Source organism: Solanum dulcamara, chromosome 5 (genome assembly GCF_947179165.1).
Source record: "Solanum dulcamara chromosome 5, daSolDulc1.2, whole genome shotgun sequence".
In the NCBI taxonomy this organism is placed as follows: Eukaryota; Viridiplantae; Streptophyta; class Magnoliopsida; order Solanales; family Solanaceae; genus Solanum; species Solanum dulcamara.
In genome coordinates this window covers 46,527,770-46,551,970 of record NC_077241.1, presented here as the reverse complement: position 1 = coordinate 46,551,970, position 24,201 = coordinate 46,527,770, and the positions used below count along the sequence as shown (strand labels likewise).

Sequence of the window (24,201 nt, the reverse complement as noted above, 5' to 3'; positions counted from 1 at the left end):
AAAAAAAACCTACAGTCATATACAACTAAAATATGGAAAAATTACACAACATAAGTTCTAAACAACTTGCTGAAAATTACGATACCAAAATAGGGTTTCTAGTCTTTTTTTCTCAAAACCTTTAATTGTACGAAATGAAGGGTTGTGTGGCTGAAACCAGAAGCTCCCACATCTCTTTTATAATACTTTTAGTCCCTGTAACACACCACCACACACCTGCAGGAGCACACCACAAGCACAACACCTTGCTTCGACTATAATTTAACTATAGCGACTCCAATTTAGTTTGTTTTGAACTTCAAGAATATTTATGGGATTTTCATATTTTCAGACACTCACACAACATTTAACATACTTCATAACACCACCATAAACCCCAAATTGAAGGGAAAGGTCTTACCTTACCCGAAATTGGCCAAAGCTTGCCAAAACTCACCTCGGAAGTTCCTCTAGCATGGCTGTTTGTTATCCATTTTGTGCTTCTATAACCATAAATTTATATTATTAAAACCTTCATATCATTTCCAAACCCTTACCAAAATGTGGGAGGAGAGAACCAAGCCATACCTTGCTAAGACTTGCTAAAACTTGTCTTGGAAGTTCTCTTAACATGTTGAAAATTAACGGACTGTTTGTATCTCTTCCTTGCTGCCCCAAAATTAGATTTTACATTGTTAAAATCCGCTATATAATCATAGGATACCTTAAATAATTAATTCTCAAAGAAAGAATCGGGGCGTTACCTTGAATTTGAGGGAACCCGTAGCTAGTCTCTCTAGCTCCTCTAGTTTTCTCTCAAAATTTGGCTAAGGAATAGATGCTGAAATGAGAGATTACTCATCCTAGCACACATATATACCCTTTATTAGGAGGTTACATATGGAAGCCCCCTAGGGTGCCATCTCACGCCATACAACCTCCCGTATGCTGCCACGTGGCAGTAGGGTCTACCTCAAGTAGGTGTGTCACCTACTTGACCCTAAGTAGGTGCATCACTTGCTTGTCAAAGTAGGTGCATCACCTATTTGCTTCGAGTAGGCGCGTCGTTTCTTTATTTCTCTTTTGTGAGCTCGTAATCTTGTCTCATTTCAAGAGCCTATGTATTCCTTGCTACTTAAGCTCGACGTGTACTCAAGTAGGTTAGTATGTAAAATTTCCCAAGTAATAGCTTTCACAAGTAAGTCGAGTCCTACGACTCATTACTTAACCTCCAACTTTTTCTGGATTCTTATAACCCTATTTCCAATCTTCTCTCTTATGGAGTAACTCCTTCTCCTTTCCTTAGGATAATTTGATAGCGTTATAGATTATCCGACTCACATGACGATTTCTAAGAAACTTAAGAGTCTTCCCAAACACTTAAGAAGCGTTCCAACGTACCAAAGTACGGGGTGTAACATCCTTTCCCCCTTTAGAACATTCGTCCTCGAATGTGAACCAAAACCTTTCTCCGGATCTTATACCAACTATATGGAGAGTTCCTCTATCCCATTTCCATAACATATACTTTCATCGAGCAATTAATATTAGAGTTCCAAAGGTTAGGATTACTTGTAGACATAGGGAATAGGTACGGATACTTGTGTTTCATTTCCTCTTTCGCTTCCCGGGGGTCACCCATCCTAGTACTACTTTCGCCCAAGTATGCTTAACTTCAGAGTTCTGATGGGATCCGGTGCGTTAGTGCTGGTATGATCGCATCCATTCCTTATGGGATATCATTTGAAGTTTAAGCATTCCATTTACATATGATAGCGTCAGTTGATTTTCTCTTACTCTTGTACTTCTTTTGTCCACTTCCCCCCTTTAGGGTATATCCATGTCATTGTCTATTTATTTCTAAATTTCCAAATGCATATGAGTCCTTTCCAACCTATTTAGTATACTGCGCTATTTCCATATCTTCTTTTACATCACCTATACTTTAGGTTACCCTTGTACGAAACCTTAATACAATCATGAGGTACTTAGAATCCTCAATATACAGTACCAATTCTAGTCTTGAACACTGGTACTCGAGTAATATCCTTAATGTAGTAGTGCATTTAAAGCCACGTTCCATTTACCCCAATCAGTAATTAACTCATCACCGTTTATCCCAGTGTATCAACTCGGTCGGTGCCTTAATATGTCATTCCATCCAGATCTAGGTGTCATCTCTAAATCATCACTTAATCTCACCAGTCTTTTCCAGATTCTTTTTCCATACCCATATTGACCTCCTCGCTACTATTACCATCACTTTAGTCATTAACTTATTTCTCAAGGTCAGCCTTACTCATAGTTTAGTCAAATCTCATTTTATTATGGATAAGGAATACTACAACCTTGTATCTCCTTCTCCTTTTATTTCTAGGAAAATTTAGGCAGAGTTTCCTTTGTATTTCTTACTATCTCAATATCTACACGTAGAAAATACCAACAATGCCTCCCAGGGACAACATATATATTCATATCGTATCATACCACAGCCACACAAGGCGCTCAATATCAACAACAGTAAAAAAATGTTGGACTTACCTCATCTGCCCAACTCAAACTGCACCTGTTACCCTGCCCTGTCTACTTTTCCTTTCCATTTTTAACTTTACATGTCAATCATACTTCAATACCTCACCTGACATATATCTTTCGTGCCTTTGCTTATCTGCATGCCCTGTAACCTCCAATATCGTCAGTTACTTTCTTCTATCGATGTTGTCCTTCTACTGAAATCACAAGTTAGTATGAGGAATTTCATTCCCTATGACTCAGCTTTATTGCACGATCTTAGATATGAAAAAACATAATATCTTAAATGTCCTGTAGCCTCCTATTTATAGATGTGGTGTACAACACATCGATAAACAAGACTCTACTAGACACTGTCTGTAGACATTCCAAGGACGAACTGCTTTGATACTAATTCTGTCATGACCCAACTCCATAGGCCATGACTGGTGCCTGAATTGGACACCCATACGTACCCTTAGCCCCACTTAGCGTGTTAGAAGAATAAACAAAAGTAGAAATCGAAAAAGGGGTTGCTAGAGGGTGCACAAAAACAGAAGTAGCACACAGAGGCCGTTAAGGCCATCGCTGAATACAAGCCCAAAACACATATATAGAACCCACCACACGAGTCTACAGACCTCTACAAAACAATAGCATAATCATATGGCGAGACAGGGCCCCCGCCGTACCCCTGAATAAACAAATATATACATCAAATGACCAGCATTGAAAGTTAGGCTCCAAAATAGAGGAGCACTTCCAACATAGCTGAGTGGACATCCTACGTCGGTGGATCCCCTAAAATGAACATCTGTACCTGTGGGCATGAAACGTAGCTCCTGAAAAGAGGGGGGGTCAGTTTGTATATGTACTGAGTATGTAAAGCATGGATTGTGATAACTAAAGTTATTACCAGAACAGAAGGTGCAAAAATGAGCAAACTACCTAGAATACCAAAATGCTTTTCATTACCACAGATATTGTATGCAGAAAACATATGCCATACTCGGCCTCATTATGGGACTCGGTGAACAAATAATGGTCGCCGCTCCGTCACCGGTGCCACAACACATCATAACTCCAGAGTAGGGAATATCTTTATAACATATCATATCATATCAGATGGTCATATCAGATCATATCAGATGGTCCTATCAAATCATATCATATCATATATGTACATGGAACATCATAACTTCACAAATCCCATGTACAGGTCATACCTTCACCCTTACGTCGGGGCACGGCGAACAATGCAAAAAAATATGCATGATAACAAATACTGGCCCAGGCTTAGTAAAAGAAGCATTGAGGCATCCACGAGTGGAGTAGTGAGAAACTAAATGCAATTTAAAATATAAGACATTTCCAAAGACTCGAGAGCATAACTTCGATGACAAGTCATATAAGAGAAATTAAGCGATAATCATAGTGTATGTCTTTCAGATGTCACGATGGTCCATGTCAAAATAGTCTTTCTGAAATCATTTCCATATTTCAAAATATATTTTGGGGCTCAGTGGACTAATTAAAATAACAGTTGTTTAATATTTGGAAGCGTAGAAAAAGTTTCCTTTGAATTCTACTCAACATAAGTCAAATGGAATAATTAAAATGAACTATCGTTCAAAATCAAGACAAGAGTCATATCAAGTACCTTTGTAAAGTCACTATGGATTATATCAAAATAGAACTTTTGGGAATCATATACACATATCAAAGCATAACAAATACCTTTTGGAAAATTAAGAAGTTGGTTATCCTAGCGGCTCTACGAATATGATCTTCCTTGGAATCATATAAAAGTCATATACTTGCTTCATAAAAACCATGTCAAAAGAAATATTAGCTTTTCATACTTATGTCAAAACATGCCAAGAGAAAGAGTAATCTTTACATACTTATGCCAAAAACATGCCGAAAGAAGGAAACGTTAGCTTTATATACCTCTTACGAATTACTCTTAATACATTCGCCTCATCGTCTCTTGAACCTATTTAACATGAAATCAATACGAGTATCAACAACCCTTGACTTTCCAGCATCTTAAGTTATGTACGAGTATTCATAGAACTCATCTCCTCGCTCGCTTCATGACTAGTTCCTTAGTTAGTTAAGGAGTTAATGAAAATTGGGCAGCACCTCCCCTATAACATGCCCTATCCAAATTTACAATTAGATCCCTAATCACTACAGACAACCAAAAAAAACAACCTAAAGATCATATACAACTAAAACATGGAAACATTACACAAAAAAAGCTCCAAACAACTTGCTGAAAATTATGATACCAAAATAGGGTTTCTAGTCTTTATTTCACAAAACCTTTAATTGTACGAAACGAGGGGTTGTGTGGCTGAAAAAAGAAGCCACCACACCTCTTTTAGAATACTTTTAGTTCCTTCAACACACCACCACATACCTGCAACAATATACCACAAGCACAACACCTTGCTTCGACTACAATTTAACTATAGCGACTCCAATTTAGTTTGTTTCGAACGTCAAGCATATTTATGGGATTTTCATATTTTCAGCCACTCACACAACATGTAACACACTTTATAACACCACCATACACCCCAAATTGAGTTCAACTTTAAATGATCATATTTCCTAGAATATAAAGAATTACATGACCCATTACCTATAAAATTACAGATCTTTTAGTCCTCTTTCCAACGCCACCAAATTTGCATCATTTTGAGTTTGGAGTAAGAAGTTATGATCATTTAACTGGAAGTTGCCAGGTCATCAAAAGTTATAACTCCACTCTACGACTCGTAGGGCTTTCTGTGAATCATAGAAAGGACTCATAGAACCTTTGAACACTTAGAAAAATATTAGTTTAGGGTCTTTTCTACGAGTCTTGATTATGACTCATTAAAATTCTTACAACTCATAAAAATGACTTGTACACTTCAGTGTTACATCCCAGTAGCTATAGAAATATGCAAAAAATTCCTACGAATAGGTCTTACGACCTGTAGAAGAAATGATGACTTGTATGAACAATCCATATATGGCCAGAGTCAGATTTTATGAAGGATAGTTTGGTTGTTTCCCACCCGTTCTAAATCAAAACAATGATGCTTTGAGACTATTTTGAGTCCCTTATCAGTACCCTATACATATATACCCTATTTTAGCACTTACATTATTTAAGACCAAGGATTGTAGAGGAGAAAGAGCTAGGGTTCAGGGTTTTAAGACATTCCTTAAAGTCTAGATTGTTCGTTCGATTTCCAGGTATGTAAGGCTACTCATAACATGGATTGATTTCATCCATATTCCCTACATCTCCAATTTTTTGAGTTGAGTTTCGAGGTTCCATGAATTGAGTTCTTGAGTTAATAATTATCCCTATTGAGATTGTATATAAATTTTTCTTGAGTTCTTGCATATATTACTGTATTCCTTGATGAATTATTTGAGTTGAGTCTTGTTGAGAGTGGAGATTTTTGTTTGGAGTCATATGAATCCTAATTGAGATTTCAATTATATTCTATGCAATTAAGCAGTTTGTAATTGATTAATTGAGATTTGTGTTTGCAGTCATATAAAATAATGATTAACGGACATTTCATGTTAATTTTGTTACGCACTATTTTAAGTTTAAAGAATAACTATTTTTTCTTTTGATTAAGAAATAGTTGACCATGAGGTGAGTTTGACAAACATTTTCACTATTATTTTAGTATGAGTATTTTTAGTATAAACAGGTTGAGTATTACTACATTAAAACATCAATTTTGAGGTTGAGTTTAAGAGTTAAATTATTCTCTAAATGCACTTCTTGAATTGACATGAGTTGAGTTTTAAGCTAAGTCCCAAAGAGAATAGAAGAGTCAATTGATTATTTTATTCATTATATGAGCATAATAAAGTATTTTCGAAGTAGTATTGAGCACCGATTTTGGTAAGATTGGAGGTAACTCAAACCTCAAAAACTATGTAGCCAACATAGGATAGAGGCCATGCCTCTCAAATCCCAAAATGATGGACTTTGACTGATTTTGGATCCATTGAGTTGAGCATCCTTTGCTCTTGCAAAGTATTGGACGACTGCGACAATGGCAGTTCTTAAGTGTTGTATCATCACTAACTCATAAGTGATGGTTGTCGATAAGATAACCTCCCAAAGAGTGAATTATCATACTTTCAAATATATAGTTGTGTCTCTTAATACATATTATTTAAAGAATTGTTTTACTTTAATTCATACTTTATTAAGTTGAGTCATTTCAGAGTAAGTCCCTTGAGTTGAGTTACATGAAATTGGGTATTGTTGATTTTGTCCCTTCAAGACATTTTATATACTTGTACATTTTATGTACTGATGCCATTCGAGCTGCATCGTGTTATGATCTAGATATAGGTGATAGAGGTCCTCAACACGTACATCGTTGAAGACTAGATCCAATTGAGCTTTCGGTGAGACGTCCTTGCATTCAGAGAACTTCATTTTATTCCTTCATTTGTCATTATTTTGATAGTCATTTGAGGTAGCCTTAGACTTGTCTTGGCAACTTTCTAGTATTGAGTTAGCGGCTTCATGGACCAAGTATGAGTCGAGTTACATGGTTTCTTTCAGAGTCTATTTTTAAACCATAATTTCAATATTGAGTTTATGACGTTGAATTACAATATACTTGGAGTATTTTTAATTTCTTATTTAATTATTGATGAAGATTGTTAAATGTCCTATATGGGTTGACCTTCCTTTTCAGTTGAGTCTTCCGCTAATTAATTTGAATGAGTGAATGAGCCAAGTGGTTCACTTAGGGCCAGTAATAGTTTCTAAGTGCCACCATGCTTAGGATACCCTCTTAGGGCGTGACACATACCAATGCTAGAGTGGTTACTGTTATTGTATGAGAACTTACATAAGGATAATAGTTGACCCCAATGACTCCCAAAGTCAATCACACAAGCTCTCAACATTTCTCCAATAACCGAATCGTCTTCTTTGTCTGACCATTAGTCTATGGATAAATGGTTGTACTAAAATATAGTTGAGTGCCCAATGCCTCATGCAACTTACTCCAAAAAGTAGAAGTAAACTGAGTTCCACTATTTGAAATGATAGAAAGTGGTACCCCATACAACCTTACTATCTTCTTCATATAAATCTTAGCAATTTGTTGGGAGTTGTATTCCACTCTGAATAGGATAAAGTGGGATGATTTATTCAACTTATCTTCAATGACTTAGATTGAGTCATACTTCCCCAAGGTTTTAGGAAGTTCAACCATGAAATTCATAGCTATCCTTTCCTATTTCTATTAAGAAATAGGCATTCTCTAAAGTTAACTTGCAGACCTTTGATGCTCATACTTCACCTCCTAACGGTTTTGACATTTGGATACATACTCAGTAATGTCTTTCTTAAATCCCATGCTACCAATAAAGTCGCTCCAAATCTCGATACATATTTCTCATACCCGGATGAATCGAATACCATAAAACATATGACCCTGCCAACACATTCTTCATTAAGTCATCAATCCAAGGGACAAATCCTTCCTCTAAAATTGAGCACACCTCTTACATCGAGAATGGCCTCTTGAGTTTTCCCATGCACCACCATGTTTCTGAGCTTATTCTTCTCTTCTTCTAATTTCTTAGCCTTGATGTCCTTAATAAATGTGGGTTCGACCTCAATACTAGCTAATGTCCCACCCTTTTATGAAATTCCCTAATTCATACACTTAGATTCTACAGCTTGAATTTCTCTAGATAAGGGTTGTTTAGACACCCCCAAGCAAGCTAAGGATTGAGGCATCATAACCAAGAACTTACAGATCCTCTCTCTCAAACCCTAGTAATCATTATCTCAAGGAAGGGCATTTTAGTCACAAAAACGAAATGGGGTGGGACCCACCTCCGGACCTCGAAAAATTTTGTTCGAAAGATGGAATCGTAGATTCCGTCGATACGAACACAACGAAAGTTACCTCACTCTCAGATTCCATCTACAGCTCCTCAAATTTGCAAAAGACTGAAGTGATCACTATTCATTGTTCGAGTGAGGAGCTGCTGCAAGCTGAAAAAATCATATCCTTGAGAAATCGTGGATTGCTAAAGGTTATAAACAATATTGGAGATGATTCTTCATCCCATATGCCAACCACAGTACAAAATTCACAAAAAAAATTTAGTCCCAATTGTGAAAAATGCAGAGGCGCATCAGCTCAGCATCGCCGCCAATGCGCCACCACTGCGCCTTCAATTTCCAGACACCTACGGCGATATTCTAGCCCTCGCACACCTGGGCTTTGTCCGCAAGGACAAGGCGCCCCGCTAGGAACAAAAATCTCTGGCGAAATCAACTCCGACGAACAAATTGTTGTCGGCGCCGGAGCTCCGGCAAGCCATAACGCACAAGAGGAATGCCAAAATGTTCCTCAAGCTGTTATCAATCTCCCCAGCCATGTGCGCCATCTCGAATCACTGCCACACTCTTCGAATTTATCCTTGAGCTCTGACAACAATGGAGTCGCCGGAGCTCCGGCGAGCCAATCCATCCAAGACCAATACCAAAAGGTGCGTAACAGTGTGGATAAGGTTTCTAACTATAACTCATGTCTCGAATCTCTACAAACAAGTTCAAATTCAAAAAGTCGTCAAGACGACTTTGGTGGTGCCGGAGCTCCGGTGAACCAATTGGCAAGAGACCAATTCCAAAAGACTCATCAAGGTGTTATGAAGCTTCCAAGCTATATAGAGTGCCTCGAATCACCATCAACAAGCTCAAATTCAAAAAGTCATCAAGACTTGCATCTCCCTGAAGAACACTGTCACAGTGTTGTTCGAGCTGAAGCTGTGGCTGTTGTATTGGATCATGTTCAAAATGACCAACAAGGAAATAGAATGCTAATATTGGAAGGCATTGAAGAAAATGGTCATGCCCCAAAAGAAATTTCGAAGGGGAACTTCACTGATAAGCAATGGAACAGTGCTCCTATTGTGGCTCATCCAGGTAAGTCTTCTAACTATTTCAACCAATATCTAGTAAAAAGTGCTGATCATAGTAACAATGTTGTTCAAATGCATAGTGACACTGTCGAACCTCATGAAATTAGCTTACTTGATAATAATGTACAAAAAGGAAATTTAGCTAATGCTGCTACTGTTAAGCCTACTAATTTGCATCTAGCTGTGACCAAGAATAATGAGGAAATTCAGAATTCTACTCACAATGTTGATACTGATCTTGTTGCTAAGCACAAGGAGCAGGGGAACATAATACTTGGTAATGTTGAAAAAAACAAACAACCTGACCAGTTGAATAGGGGGCTCAATGTGAAATCTCAACCTGTCCATAGACCTTATGTTCCTAATAGCAATCCTATGAAAGTGTCAAATAATTTTGATGCTATTAAATCTACTAACAAACCTGCTGCTCTGAATACTGGAAGCAACCTAGGTTCCAGAAACTCAAACCAACTTAGAGCTCCAAGTTTTAATACTCCTACTCCTAATAATCATGTGGTGCTTCCCAATACTAATTTACCTGCCAAACAAACAAAGCACCCCAATACTAATACTCCAACCCCTTCTAATCCTGTCATCCACCAAACTCTGGCTACTAAGTTGAGAGCCCAAGAAGCTATGAAAACAGACACTATTGATATTACACCTCCCAAAATTACCACAAAGCAAGGCTATCCAGCTGTAGTATTTACAGAAGAAGATTTCCTGGTGAAATTGGCTAGTGATTGTAAGTATACTCTAATAGGAAAATTCACAAATACTATGCCTAAGATGGAAATCATTAGAAAGGAATTCATCTTACAAACAAAGCTCAGAGGAGGAGTGAAACTTACCCATTTTAACTCTAGGCATCTGTACATAGATTTGGACAATGAGTATGATCACTCTACTGTTTGGTCCAAAGGAAGAATGTACATAAATGGCCAACTTATGAGACTCCAGCTGTGGACCCCCACCTTCAAGCCTGAAGAAGAAACATCTCTAGTTCCTATATGGGCTATATTACCTGAATTACCTTGGCACTATTATCGTCTTGCAGTGGTAACTCCATTACTGTCCCCAATTGGAAATGTGTTGTTCTTGGATTTGGCAACCTACAAGAAAACAAGGGGTAGTATTGCAAAAGTCAAAGTACAAATTGACCTTACAAAACAAAGACCACAACATGTATGGATGGGGTATGGTGAGGATGAAAATTGAGCAGGAAGGTGGCAGTCTATCCAATATGAGGGGGTGCCAGATTACTGTCAACACTGCAAACATCAAGGTCACACCATTCATGTTTGTACTGTGAAAAGAAGGGATGAAGATAATAAGAAAAAGCAAGTTCAAGAAGAAGAAGCAAGAAACAAAGATAAGTCCAGCAATGAAAAGAATAAGGAACAACAGAACAAGGAGCTAAAACACCAAGAAGACAAACAAAATAAGGAACAACAAAACACTAGCAAAGCTGAAGCTGAAAAAAGAGACCAAGAACATGCAGGTTGGCAAATTCAAAGGAGGAAAGGGAAAAAAGATGGACAACACAACCAACAACAACCACAACAACATAAAACACAAGTATCCATGACAAAAGGGGAAAGTTCAGTACCACCCCAGCATATTATCAGCAGCAGCAAAGAAGGAAAATCTCAATAGCAGGCAGGTATGCTTAATAACTCTAACTTTAATACTTGTAATATCCAAGCTTGTAATGTAGACTCTGGAGTCCAGAGCCTACTCCCCACTCCCCATACAATATTCGATCCCAGCCCCCATAATCCTATACAACAGGTATTACATGTTAATGAAGAGAGCAGACCTGCAGACAAACAAAAAGAGCAAAATTTTACTGCCAGGTGTGCACCAAATACTGGTTTGAATAATGTGGAAAGCAACAAAGCCAATGGAAAAATCCCAGGTATTGACTTAATGCTCCCACACCCCCATGGCTCCCCCAATTACTTTAATATCTTAAATAGTATTAATGTTGTGGCTGAAGAAGTCTGTGGAGGTCAGGATGGAGGAATACAGGAGCAAATCACTAATCTGCAGGAAGGGGAAACCAAGGGGAGGGAAAGTCTATTGGTTGACCATAGGAAAGACCCTAGAGCCCCTGCCACCACTATTCCAGCAGAGATAAGGTCCAACATGCCATTGCAACAAGATGATGTTCAACAGCTTTCAGAGGACAGTGATAAGGGAGGTGTTGAATCTCCAAAAATTAGTGAACAAAATACAGGTGCAGTGATTCAGCTACTAAACAATAAATATACTCTGTCTTTGAGTAAAAAGAAGAGGGAGGCACTGAAGAAAAAGATAGGAAAAAAAAGAAAAAAATCTCTGTCTGAAAAGACACAACACAGAAACTATGTGTTGGTTGGTGAACAAGCAGGGATTCATGCTTCACCTCTTCAAATTTAATCCAGCTCTATTGAATTGTGTGTGCTTAATAAGAGAGCCATATCAGATGACTTGGAGGATGAATATAGACCTATTCAATCTGAAGATGAAGAGGACCTACATCAAAGGGAACAAACTCATGATGAGGATGAGGAAACTAGTGCCTCTCCCATTAGAGCAATGGATGATATCACAGATTCTACAACTCAGGATGAAGTGTTGCAAGTCACTGAGAAGCAGGGTTTATCACCCAGGGGTCAGCAAGCAAAGAAGAAGAAGAAAAAACAGAAACAAGACATCTCCACCAGTTCAGATAATGCTACTTGTAAGAGTGGCATCAACACAAGGTCCAAATCCCTGAAACTTTAATGATGAATACAATATGCTGGAATGCAAGGAGTATTGATACTCAAGGTGCCTTGGATAGACTCCAAAAACTCAAGGATTATCATAAATTAACTATGTTGGCAATCCTGGAACCATTTGCTAATCAATCAGCTGCCTTAAGCCTAAAGAGAGGGCCTTTAGTAATTTGGATCCTCCAACTTGGGAAACAAGCCTTCAAACTTTGCATGGCTAAAGGAGAGGATATATATGCTAACTTCATAAAGTTTCAGCTCAAATGGATAATTGGAGACGTTAGTCGAGCGACTTGGAAAATGATAACACCCTCCAAAGCTCTTACTGAGGTCCCTTCTTTATTGCTAGTCTGTGTATATTATGTTTTGTTTGGGTTTGCTTGCTGTATTATTGCACGTGTCTGGAGTGATATATCAGCATTCTTCAACAACAAATACATAAAGAAGAGCACAAGTACAACTTCCAAACACCCTGCAACCTCTAAGCTTCAGCAGGGCAGCAGGTGCAGGGTGAGGAGTCACTTGTGGACCTGTCCAAAGGCCCCCAAACTTTGCAGGATTGCAGCATATATTATTTTGACAAGGCCCAAGAAATTTCAGCCCAAACGGATAATTGGAGACGTTAGGCGAGCAAGCTTGAAACAATCAGCTGTCTTAAGCTTAAAAAGGAAGAATTTTGGTAAATGGAAGCTCCAACTTGGGAAACAAGCCTTCAAACTTTGCATGGCCAAAGGAAAGGATATATATGCAAACTTCAAAAAGTTTCAGCTCAAACGGATAAGTGGAGACGTTAGTCGAGTGACATGGAAAATGCTAACAGGCTCCAAAATTCTCTTTGAGACCCATTCTTTTCTATTAACCTGTACAGGTCTTTGCTTGTGTGTATTTGCAGCTGCAGATGTCAGGATGGACTCATCAACATGTTTTCTCAACACCTACATAGAGCACATCACAGATACAACCACCAAAACAAATACCTTCACTAAGAGGCCTACACAAGGACTGTGCAGAATTGCAATTCCCTCCTGGTTTTTGTGTTTGTTTGGTAGGTTGTCTTTGTTTGATTGTTTTTGCTTAGGCCCTCTTTGGAACTGCTATAAGGGCTGCAATATCCTGGGGCTTCTATGGAGCAGCACACTCAGCTTTCCATCCACATTCTCTAACATCAACACACCCCAGCAACAACTCCACCAACTTGAAGCACACAAGGAACACCTACAAATCATTAGTTACTATAACTTGCAAAATTGTTTGTATGTGTGTTTTTCTGTTTCTGTTGGTGGGTGCAGGTACCCTAAGGAGATGATCCTGATCACAACTAAGGGTCCCCTCTTGGAAGTAGCTTGCAACAACATGCATCTTAACCTCCTTTACTATGGAAGTAACTTGGAGCTACAAAAGAACCTGCAGCAGCCTGTGCATCTATCCTCCTTGTTTGTCTTCTTGTCACTTGTCTTTACAGGTTCAAGTTACTTCAACAAAAGAGAAACAACAACCTGGCATGCTAGGACTTCACCAAATAGTCAGCCTCTCATTCATGCCAACACCCTCCCTGTAACATCTGTAACTAAGCTGCAGCAGCCCCATTGCATTTGTTATGTGCAGGCACATAAGATACCTTCAAAGGAGCTGCTCATCTCTCCATTGGAGGCAATAAGAAGCTGCCTACAGGTGGCAGCTTTAAGTCCATTAAGTATAGGATTGATGATGAGCTTTGGTACACCAAATGAGCTCCAACAATCTGCAGTACACAAGGAGCACTTACAAGTCCAAAATGCAAGCTCCAGCAACCTGCAGATTGGCAGGTTTGTACGCTTTCCTTTTAGTTGCTTGTGCAGGTATACTAAAGAACTCCTACACATGGAAGCTGCTGAACTGACACACTGCAACAACCAACAACATCAAACAACATATGGGAGTCTCTCAATATTGCAAATACAGAATTTGAGAAAGCCAGCTGCAACAGAGGAATGGCACCACATTCAGAACTGTTGGAACTGCTCTTGGAATTGTGTGTTTGCTTGTTTGTTTGCTTGTTTGTTTGTGCAGGTTGTTGGAGATACAGGCAACAGTGGAACTCAGATGGAACTCCAACAACCTCATAGACAACATCCAAGAACCAACAACAATATCATGAGTAGCTGTAACATGTTACATCTCCATCAACTTCATATACATACTATGGGAACACAACACCAAACAACTGCTCAACCACACACCAAACAACAACTCAACCACAGAGCTGAATCTGAAAGTGCAGACTTAAAAGATGAAGTTCAACAGCATCAGCAACAACAGATGCCAAAAGCAACACACTCCCATGTACAGAACTACAACAACCATGTTTGTTTGCTGCCTTGGCTACTTGTAGGTGCAGGTCTGCAGCAACCATACATTTGGACCCCCATGCAGGTGTTCGAATGCAGCCACACTTTTCTCCACAACAACTCCAAGGCTGTTGGCTACTATAGCTCCATATACTTCCTCTCCTTTCAGCCTCCTTAGCTGGTAATCATGATACTGATACAAAAGCACACTTCACCTGGATTTACTTGGTACGATAAGACTAAAAAGAGCAAAGATGAAAAGAATTTCCCATCCCATGCGAGATAGAAGTTTCGTATACTTGTTCTTCTTCAATGTAGCTATGTCTGGTATGTAGCATAGTTGGAATAGGACTAGTGTAGGTTACTTTCCTTTTTTCTCATAGAAGGGGAGAGTCTCCCTCATTTATGCTTTCATAGTTGAATTGTACCGGGAGGAGTCCTCTCACAGGTTTACTGCTTTCTAGTTATAGTTAGTCTCTTTTTTGTATCGGGGATGAGTTAGCCGACCTTAATAGGTTAGCCGACTTATGAACCACCATAGGATCGGAGGTAAGGTTTATGTCCCCCTCCTTGTATTTTATTTTGATTATTTATGTTAAGGCTTGGGGGTGTTGCTTAACCCCTGACTGTGCACGAGAGGTGGGAGCCTCGTGTAGGGTCTGTTCCCATTAAAAAAAAAAAAAAGCAAGCTAAGCTAACTACCTTCTGACTAAATACATATGCCACCATATTAGCCTTACCCGAATTATACCAAACGTTCACATCATAATGCTTAAGGAAATCTCTCCATCTTCTCTACCTCAGATTTATATCTTATTGAGTGAACAAATACTGCAGACTATGATAATTAGTGAATGCCTCACACTTGACACTATACAGATAATACCGCTAGATCTTGAGTAAAAACACTAATATAACCAATTATAAATCATGGGTTAGGTAGTTCCTCTCATGGATATTCAACTACCTTGAAGCATAGGCTACGACATTCCTATCCTGTATCAACACAAAACTCAGCTCAGAATATGAAGTATCATAATAAATAATAAAGTCCTTACCTTCCAGCGGCTATGTCAGGACACGTATTGTCTCAAGAGAGTCTTGACCTTTCGAATGCTCTCCTAATGCTTGTAAGTCCACTCAAATGATACCTCCTTTTGAGTAAACCTGGTCAAATGCATAGCAAGAAAAGCAAAGTTCTTTACCAACTGACGGTAGTAGCTAGCTAGATCCATAAAACTCCTAACCTAAGTCGTACAACTAGGCCAGACCTAATTTTTGACTCAATCTTTTAGTGATCTACCAACATCCCTTCTTTCAAAACCACATGTCTTCAAAAGGAAATCGAAGACAACCAAAATTCACACATGAAAAATTTAGCATAAAACTTATGTTTCCTAGGTTACCTAAAATAATACGAAGGTGGTCTATGTATTCCTCTATACTCTTGGAATAGACCATAATGTCATCTATAAGAAAAATCATGAAAGAGTCCAAGAGTTTCTAAGAAAAACACCATTAATCAGGCTCGTAAAAGTAGTCGGTGCATTTGCCAACCCAAATGGCATTACTAGGAGCTTATAATGCCAATACTGAGTCAAGCCATTTTAGGTATGTCCTCAAGCCTAATCTTTAGCTGGTGGTATCCTGACCTGAAGTTAATCTTAGAGAAGACAGAAGCACCCTATAACTAGTCAAATATATTAACTATACGAGGCAAAGAGTACTTATTCCCGATGGTGACCTTATTAAACTACTTGTGATCTATGCACATTCTCATGCTACAATCATTTTTCTTTACAAAAAATACATGAGAACCTTAAGAAGAAGCACTAGGATGGATGAATCATTTATCAAGTAATTCCTAAAGCTGAGTCATGAGTTCCCTTAACTTTATCAGAGCCATGTGATAGGGAAGAATAGAAATTGAGCTAGTGCCCGGCTCTAAGTCAATGCTGAAATCAACGTTTCTATCAGGAGGCATAATAGGAAGATCCATAGGAAATACCTCCTTAGACTCAGAAACTACAGGAATAGACCCAATGGAAGGGCACTCTATACTAACAACCCCAACATAAGACAATTATGCCAAACTACCCTGCCCCACTAGCTTGCTAGCCCGAAGAAAGGATATGATATTTACGGACTTTGGCATCTACATCCCTTCCCATTCTAATATTTTTGTACCTAGATCTCTAGAGTCATAGCATTAGCATTACAATTAGGCATAACAAAATAGGAGGACGTCCAACTCATACCCTAGATCACATAAAAATTAGCTACATTCAAAATGACAAAGTCTACCCAAGTCTGAAAATCCGAAAATAAAATAGAGCAAACACAACATACATGGGTAAAAACTCCAGACTCTCAAACTGGGGTGGATACATGGAAAGGGGTATCAAGAATATCACATATCAAGTCAAAATTCAAAGGAAAACTTAATAGATATATAGGAATATCTAGGGTCCTGTTCAAACAACACTATAGCCATCCGATCACAGATAAGAATAATACCAATTACCATAGTGTCTGATGTCTCAACTTATGGTCTTCCTGGGAAAACCATAGCACTGAGCTCTATCATCAGGACGGGTAACCCTTCTACCCTTTTGCATCGATCCTCTCCCTATATTACCATTACCTCAACCTCCATGACCTACCTAATTACCTTATCTGTTATACCCCGTACCTTTATGCTTCAGAATGTCTTCTAAAGCTTCTTAAAAGTTGTCCCGTGACCCAGATTATCTATAACATGATTAAATAACTCTAAGGAAGGGAGGACGTGACGCCCCTTAAGAGTGAAGGTTGGAAATAGGTCTATAAGGATTTGAAACGAGTTGGAGGCCAAAATAACAAGTCGTAGGACTCGACTTACTTACGTAAGCTACCAACTTGGATGAATTACATAACTAATCCACTAGAGTACTTGTTGAGCTTATGTAGCAAGAATTACATAGGCTCCTAAAGTAAGACGAGATTACGAACCCACGGGAGAGGCGGAAGGAGGCGTAGCACCTACTCGAAAGCAAGCAGGTGATGCACCTACTTTGACTAAGTAGGTGATGCACCTACTTGGACCAAGTAGGTGATTCACCTACTTGGACCAAGTAGGTGACACACCTACTTGAGGTGGGGCCTACGCTGCCATGTGGCGGTTTTGGATTAGGTGCATGATTGAGGTGACACCTTAGGGGATACCACGTGTTACCCTTAGGGGATGCCATGTGGAACGTTCTAAGGAGGTGTATATAAGTATATATTGCTGACTAATTGTTCATTTCAGCATCTATACTTAGCAAAAGAAAAACTAGACACAGCTAGAGAAAAAGAGAGACTAGCTACGAGTTTGAGCCAAGAAAGAGGTAAGGCCTGATTTCGTTTCATGAATTAATTATTTAAGGTATACTACGGTGATATGAAGGTATTTAATAGAAAAAAATTTCTATTTGGAGCAGAAAAAACGTGACACAAATAGTCCACTACTTTTCAACACTCTAACGAACTTCCGAGGCTAGGTTTTGGCTAGTTTTGGCCAATTTCGGGGAAGGTAAGGTCTTTACTTTCAATTTGAAGTTTATGATGTTATAATAGGGTGTTGTATACATCCTTTATGATGCTGGAAGTGTAAGAACTTCATTTAAATGCTGGACGCTAAAAACAAACTAAATTGGAGTCGCTATAGTTGAATTATAGTCGAACCAAGGTGTTGTGCTTGTGATGTGGTGCTGCAGTTTGTGGTGTTGTGTTTCAGGACTAAAAATATACTAAAAGGGGTGTGGGATATGCTGTTTGTATCCACCCTCCCCCCCGTTTCGTATAGTTAATGGTTTTGCAAAATGAAAACTAGAAACCCTATTTTGGTATCATGGTTTCGAGCGAGTCATTTGCAGTTTGTGTTGTATTATGTTGGTGTGAACTTATTATACATGTGCTTCAGGTTGTTTTTGGTTGGATTTAGTTATTAGGAGTGTAATTGGAAATTCGGATAGAGCATATTATAGGGGAGATGCTGCCCAATTTCCATAAACGCCTTAACTAGTTAAGGAACTAGTCGAAAAGGCGAGCGAGGAAATGAATGTTGTGAGTACTCGTAGGTAATATAGGATGCTGGAAAATTCTAAGGCGGTTGATATTCGTATTGATTCCATTTTAAATAGGTTTGGAGGACAACTATGAGAACGTGATTAAGAGAAGTCCGTAAAAGGTATGTAAGGCTATTCCTTCTTTTGGCATGTTTTGGTATAACTATGTAAAGACTATCTGTTCTTTCTTTTGGGCATGTCTTAGATCTAAGTGACAAGTGATGTGTGTATGAAGCTTGGGGTAACTCTATTCATGAGCTCTGAACATGATTCATGATTCATAATTCGTGTCCACTGTTGAATGTTAAGACTCTTAAAGTAGTTAAGCTTCCATTTCTCAAGTCTTCTATATACTGAGAGGTAGTGTATGTAAAGTTATTCTTCCTCTCTTTTGGCATGACGTAGATGTAATTATTGTGTATATGAAGTTTGAATTTATTATACTCTTAAAACTCTGAGTGTGAGTTAAGGCTTTTGTTCACTTCCTACTGATTAGAACTCTTGTAACAAGTTGAGTCATTACTTTTCAAAGTCTTCCATGTGATAGGAAATGGTACATAAAAAGCTTGTCTTTTCCTACTTCTAGAAAGACTGGACGAAGGTGCTATAGGACATGGATTTGGATATAGCCCCATTGATAGATTCTAGATGTAACTCATGACTTGTACCCACTCTTGAATGATAAGGGCCTTGAAGTAGTTGAATTACGATCCTTGAGCCCCCTATGGGTTGAATAGTGTTGGGATATGTAAACTCCTATACCTAGGATCTCTTGAACATGCTTTATCATGATATCTATGGGATGTTTGATATGTTACAGAGTTTTGCGTGCACGTATATGCATTATGATATATATATGGATCAAGCCGAATGTACCTCGGCATATTTTGCTATGTAAGGATTGGGTCGTATGTTCCACGACAGGTTATGCATTATACGGATCGAGTCGTCATACCTCAGTATTATTATGTATTATACGGATCGGGCCATCGTACCTCGGCATCATTATGTAATATATGGATCGGGCCAGATGTTACACCCCACACTTTTAAACTCGGAATGTCTCATAAGTTCCTTAGACATTATTATGTGAGCCGAAAACGCTACGACACTATCAAACGGCTCTAAGAAAGGGAGAATGAGAAAAAGATTCCAAGAGAACCCGTATCCCAAAGGAATCAGGTTCCCCCCCGCTGGCGGCAGGGAGAGAGACTCTGCGGCAAAATCCTCTCTCTATCGCTTGGACATTTTCTCACATTTCATTCTCTGAAACCATGAATTGGTTAATATAATTCGTCCTTTTACTTTTTCAAAAATATGATACCCTATAGTAGAGAAGGTTGGAGATGGAGTCATAAGAATTCGAAAGGAATTGGAGGCCCAGTAATGAGTTTTAGGATCCGATTTACCTACGTAAGTTATTAATGTAAAAGTCTTATATACTTGATCAACTAGAGGACATACCAAGCCTGTGTAGCACGGATTACATAGGATCTTAAAATAAAGTGAGATGACGAACCTATGAGAGGGAGCAAAAACTAATTTCCGAACTTACGAAAGTGAAGCAAGCAGGTGACAAGCAAGCACCTCAAGCAAGAAGGTGACAAGCAAGTAGGTGACTCACCTACCTACTTGGGGGGGTGGACCCCGCTGCCATGTGGTGGCGTTTGATAGGCCGCATGAACCTAGGTGGCATCCTATGGGGCTGCCACGTGTTACCCCTAAGGGGCTTCCACATGTCACCTTCTAAAGATATATATATATGTGTTATGTGATGTATAACTTCAGTTCTTATTCCAAAACTCTAGCAGCAAACAAAGGAAACCAAAAACCCTAAACTAGAGAGAAAAGGAGGGCAGCCAAAGGGAAACAAATTAGGTAAGTCCTAATTTTGCTTCATAAATTAATTATATAGCGTATACAATGATGATATGGAGGTATTAGTAGTATAAAATCATGGCTTGGTGCAGCAAAAATCGGACAGCAAGCAGCCACGGCGTTCAAGTCGCGCTAGAAATGTTCCGAGGCACAATTTTGGCTATTTTTGGCCAATTTTGGGTAAGTAAGGCTTCTCCTTTAAATTTGGACTTTATGTTGTTGTTATAGAGTATATTATACACCTTTTAGGCTTCTTTAAGTATAATAAAGTCGTGAAAATATTCGACGTTAGAAATAAACTAAATTGGAGTTGCTATAGTTGAATTGTCGTCGAAATAAAGTATTGTTCTTGTGAGGTGATGCTGAAGGGGTGTGGATTATTGATGCAGGGTCTAAATATGTTCTAAATTAGGTGGGGGAGCTTCTGGTTTCATCCACACGACCCCCCCACTTCGTACAGTTAAAGGTTTTGCAAAATGGAAACTAGAAACCCTATTTTGATATCGTATTTTGGAGCGAGTCATTTGGAGTTTATGTTGTATATTATTGGTATGAATTGCATAAACATATGTTGCAGGTTTTTGTTGTTGGTTGGCTGTAGTGCTTACGGATCTAATTGGAAATTTGGATGGGGCACATTATAGGGGAGGTGCTTCCCAATTTTCGTTAACGCCTTAATTAATTAAAGAACTAGTAGAGGAAACGAACAAGGAAATAGATTCCATAAATACAAAGGTGCAACCTAAGATGCTGGAAATTCAAGAGTGGTTGATATTCGTATTACTTCCAGGATGAATAGGTTCAAAGGACAACAAGGCAAACATGACAAAGAGTGACTCGTACGAGGTATGTGAAGCTTTCTTTTGGCATATTTTTGGAATAAGTATGTAAAGCTATTCTTCTTTTCCCTTGGCATGTCTTAGATATAAATTATAAATGATATGTATATGATATTTGGGATTCAATCCATTCGTAAATCTCTGAGTATAACTCATGACTTGTAGTCACTTCTAACCATTAAAAGTCTGAAAGTAGTCAAACTATTATTCTCGAGCCTTCTATATAGTGAATAGTAAGTGGAGATACAAGCTCCTTTTCTTGAAGGCTTTGAAACGATCAATGTCTGTGATTGCATAACTGTGTCTCTGATTGCATAAACCATGTTTCTAATTGCATAAGCTATGTGGCATTGTCTTGATGCATGTCTGTGATTCCTGAGGCCCCAATCTATGTAACCCTAATGACATCTAAAGGGCCATTTGGATAATTACCTTCCTAGTCTTCAGGTGACGGTTCACTTGAGTGTTTCATTGATTCTTAGAGGGTGACTTAGTTGCATATAGTTTCTCATTACTCTACTCGTGCATGCTGTAACCCTTCTTTCTTCATTTTCCACGAGGGGCCGGATATTATGTCGGGCGCAGCTTTACTACTTTTTTCACCGCATCCCAGGACGGATGTGTACAGTTCCACACACGAGGAGATGATTCCGTACGTGAGGTATGATATATGCTATATGTTATGGCGATACGATTATTCACCGAGTCCCGGGCCGGCTATAATATGATAGTATATGTGGCGAAATAAGGAAGGAAAACTGAGTTCCTCCTTAAAGGCTTGGGTACGGTATGTATATTATGATGGTACGTTATAGACGTACACCACTCCATTCACCGAGTCCCTCACTAAAGGGGCCGGATACTTTATGAAGGCATGCATATGAGATTAGAGTGATACATGTGTGACCCCGAGCCCGTAGTGAATCGGTTGTAATACGATGACATACATGATAAAATTATACCGTGTATGAGGATGTGATACCGTATAAGATGATATTATGAAATGAAATGCATGATGGTACGATGACATGTGAATATGAGGAAATGATTAGGACACCGAGTTCACTAGTGGGTTGGGCATATCATATGATGATGTGTATGATTACGTGTCCTAAGGTGCAGGTACAATTATTTGTTAATTGTTATACTTGTTCCCTACAACCTTACTTCAGTTATGGTCTCAGTCATGTGTTGTTATGCTTTATATACTCCGTACATATATCGTATTGACCCCCCATACTCCGGGGGGCTGCGTTTCATACCCGTAGGTAAAGATGCTTATTTTGGAGATCCATCTGGTTAGTAGTTCCTTTCAGCCATGTCGGCAGTGCTTCAATTGTGCCTATATGACATTTTATGAATATTGTTATGTTACAGCAGCCTTGTCGGCTTGCATGACCTTATGTGTTATGAGACGAGTGAAAGAGGCCACACGCACATGAAAAAAAACTTTTAACTCATTGTTTTTTTTTGAGAGGTATCACCTTGTTCATAGTTCAATACGGCTACAACTGATAGGTAGGCATACAGGGGGCCAGGTTGGACCCCAGCTGCGGCCTACGGGATTGGGTCATGACAGAAGTGGTATCAGAGCAGTTCTCCTTGGATTGTCTGCAGACTGTGTCTAGTAGAGTCTTGGTTATCGATGTGTTGCACGCCACATCTATAAACAGGAAACTATAGGGCATTTAGGTTGTTTCCTTTCTTTCACATCTGAGATCATGCTATAGATCTGAGTCATAGGAAAATTCCTTATACTAACCTTAGATCCTAACAGAAGGACGATACCAACCGAAGGAGGTAATTGATGACATAGGACATTACGAAGCACGCAGGTAAGTAAAGTAAAGGCACAGAAGATATCCTTTGGGTAAGGTAATGAACTAATATTGAAATGTAAAGTTGAAACATGAAAGGAAGGGAAACAAGAAGTGCAACAGATGCAGTTTGAAGTTAGACATACAAGGTAAGTCCAATATTTTTATAATATTGTTAATATTGAAAGCTCCGTGTGGATGCGGTGTAAGATGATATTGAAAGCCCTGTGCGGCTATGATAGGATATGAATATATATATGTGTATTGGCCTTGTGAGGCATTATTGGTATTTTCTGTGTGCAGGTTGTGGGATAGTAAGAAGTGTAGAGGAAACTCTGCCGAAATTTTCCCAGGACAAGAAAAGGAAATGAAGCACAGACTTTTAGTATGCCTTAAAAATTGATATCAAGTACCCCTATTATGTTTAACTAAAGCTGTAAGAGATACTCTTCATGTCATCGATGAGGGACACCCTCTTTACTTGGGGAAGTTTATTTCATAAAAAAACAAAAGTCTGTATGAGCAGTACAGTTAAGACCGCAGTATCTTCAGCCATAATGGTGCTATGGAAAAAAAAAGGAAGGAGAGAAGCTCGGGTTGAAGGGTGAGATGTCCAATAATTGAACGTTACTCTTTTCGAAAGTACCAAGCCCCAACTCCTATTGTAAATTGGATGAGTTGTTCATAACTCGAGGATAAACTCGGAAGGAGACTAGGTAGGTCAAGTATTAAAAGAAGTACTGTGAGGTTTAAGAGGTTCTGGTTTCTTCCAACAATGGTTGGAAAATGATTTATGATAACAGTTTATAGTTCTTCACTGACTAATTGGGGAAGGAACTTCTAACAGAAGCACCTCAAAGAGATGTTAGGAACTGAATATGAGTACGAACTAAAAGGGGGATGTTTAAATATGAATTGAACAATGTGATACGAGTATACAGGGATAAAGTGGGACCAATAGTAAGGCGCACTTAGTATGCATTGACTAAGTTAAAAGCCTGCATTGAGAACACAGTAAAAGC

At 38.8% G+C, this 24,201-nt stretch overlaps 1 pseudogene; it reads right to left on the bottom strand.

Annotated features, from left to right (window-relative positions):
- Positions 1-1,582: 1,582 nt before the first annotated feature.
- On the bottom strand, positions 1,583-1,703 carry LOC129890986 (5S ribosomal RNA; annotated as a pseudogene).
- Positions 1,704-24,201: the final 22,498 nt, after the last annotated feature.